General features: G+C 34.8%; 1 long non-coding RNA gene across 1 annotated transcript; it reads left to right on the forward strand.

The window, feature by feature from the left end:
- Positions 1-434: 434 nt before the first annotated feature.
- On the forward strand, positions 435-706 carry LOC149188801 (uncharacterized). Its single transcript, XR_016256309.1, has 2 exons — positions 435-497; positions 609-706. It is a non-coding gene; the product is annotated as an uncharacterized LOC149188801 (long non-coding RNA).
- The last annotated feature ends 1,914 nt before the right edge of the window (positions 707-2,620 follow it).

Consider the following 2,620-nt stretch of genomic DNA (forward strand, 5'->3'; position numbering starts at 1 on the left):
GGCAGGAATTGCTGATGTCTTGTAATCTTGTTTTCCTTTCATGACTAATTCATATAATTGCAATTCATTTCTACATTTCACCTCTAATGTGTGCTGAACTACTATTTTTAATTCAATCTTGAAGGTTATATTGTCTGATGCAAATGTTCCTGGTGAGGGGGAACACAAAGTCATGTCCTATATACGTCTCCAAGGAAACCTCCCTGGTTTCAATCCAAATACATGTCACTGCTTGTATGGATAAGTAAGTGCTATGATTTCTAAAAAGAATGTCATTGCTTGAAGCTGACATGTGGTATTTTAGGTTAGTTGCTTGATATTTTACTAAGACTTATGGTATCTCTTCATTTAGCTAATGATGATTTTATTTGATAACATACATTTACTTTTGTGTATAATTTGTATGATTTTAAAGGCTGCTTTTGCAACTCCAGGATGCAGATTTAATTATGCTAGCATTGGCAACTCATGAAATCCACTTCTCAATTTTAAGAGAGGTTGTTGACTTATTTGCAACATAAACACTGATATTTTGTTTCCAGATATTCTGGGATTACTATGTAAGAGATATCTCTACCTCTGAGTATATACCTGTGGTGATGATACAGGTCATCACTTTCCCTGGTCAGCAAGAAAAATGCTACCTTTGTGGTCAGGTTGGTCATTTGGCAGCTAATTGTGAAGGAAATCCAGGAGAATTGGATGAGGAGGGCAATGAACAGAGTCCTGTTCCTAAAAAACCCTATCAGGTTTCCTAGAAAGATTGAAACTTAGAAATTGCTATATTTACTATATATTTTGAACAGTAGACATTCTTTCACCCATAGGATAGGGATTTCATTACAGTAAACCTACTGCCATATGCCATTATGCTAATAATTGAGTAGTTTCTCAACATCTAGACCTTGCGAGAGTACTTGGAGTGTGACATGAAGACACCAAATCCTCCATTTAAGGTGGACTTTGATCGGGTTGTGGATGATTTTGTCTTTATGCGCTTTTTGTGGGGAATGATTTCCTTTCACACATGCCTACATTAGAAATTCGTGAGGTTTGTACATGATTTCTATTATTCCTGTAGTGCTTTTCTTTTATTGAAAAATCACAAAAAGGCCTTTACCACTGGCTTTGTTATAATGGTGTTTTCCCTTTTCCTTTTTATGAAATGAATTTTATAGAAAATGCTAGTGTGGTTGTTTTGTATTAAAGAGGATGTAGTGAAAGACCAGAAATTAATTCAAAACTCTAGTTGTGGCAAAATTAAATTTAAATCTACTCTTGGTGTAAGTTGAGATAATTTTTTGTCTAGTTCTAAAATTAAGATGCAACAATTTCTATCAGGGTGCAATCAACTTGCTGATGGTTGTATGCCAATTTTAGAACCAGTCCTACGGCTCTCACATCACTATCTTGCCCGCCCTTCGCTCAGTGAAATATATAGTCCCACTTGACTAAGAAAAGTACAACTCTATTTTATTAAGTCTTTAGAGTCCAAGAAGGCAATGGCAGCAAAAAAACTCCAAGACCTAGCACTTAGTTAGCTACAGTGGTACAATGGACTGATTTTCTTGATCATTAGTTTGATTATGCAGTATTGGGCATTTGGATTGCAGAACCTAGCCATACTTAATATCATAATAACAAACCTAGGTGCACTAAAGTTGTCACACATAATAACAAGGAAACTCATACAAGTATCTAATTTCTTGATTTCACTTATTAATTTTAAGTTGTCTTTGACTGGTCAGTGGATTGATATACATTTACAATGACTGATCCTAACGTACAACAGGTTCTTTTTTATCTTAGCAGTGGTATTTTGAACTCTGGTATCAAAACTGTGCATTGGATGTTAACTGACATAAGCAGTCTGAGCAGCTCAGTAGACATTTGCAGTCCCAAAGGTACACACAATCACTTCCTGTTCTATATCCATTTTCATTGTTCAACTTGCTATTATGATTCTGTGACTTGTAATTGCATTGCATCACTAAACATAATATTGCATTGAACACTTAGTCGTCATCATGTTTCCTATGTCTGAGAAATTCTTTTTTATCTTGGCAGTCGTATTTTGAACTCTGGTATCAAAATTGTGCATTGGATGTTAACTGACAGCTCAGCTCAGTAGACATTTGCAGTCCCAAAGGTACACACAATCACTTCCTGTTCTATATCCTGTTATAAGTGACAATGGTAATACAAATTTTACAAAGTCTACAAAGTCAAGCACATTCTCTGTTTCACAATTAATTTGTTCTGCAACTCTAAATCTTTAGATGATTACAAACAATAACTCTCTGTTTCAAATGACATGCTCTGTTTCAATATTTGATTTATATATGATCATATTCTAACTATGAATTCATATTACGATTTATAGGAATCTCCTTGGATCCTCAAACGATAAGAACACTTGGAGACAATACTTCCTCGTTGAGGAAATACAAAGAAAATTTATATGTCTGAGAAAATTATTTAAACATTATCCCATTCAGTAAACCTTCAATCGATTGGGGATAACCATAAAGGCGTTCTCTGCTTGGCAGTGGTATTTTGAATTCTGGTATCAAAATTGTGCATTGGCTTTTGCCTTTTGAGGACTTTCTTGTTGATTGTG

Source organism: Pinus tabuliformis, chromosome 3_1 (genome assembly GCF_031772625.1).
Source record: "Pinus tabuliformis cultivar Carrire ecotype Pingquan chromosome 3_1, CPIR1, whole genome shotgun sequence".
Lineage (NCBI taxonomy): Eukaryota > Viridiplantae > Streptophyta > Pinopsida > Pinales > Pinaceae > Pinus > Pinus tabuliformis.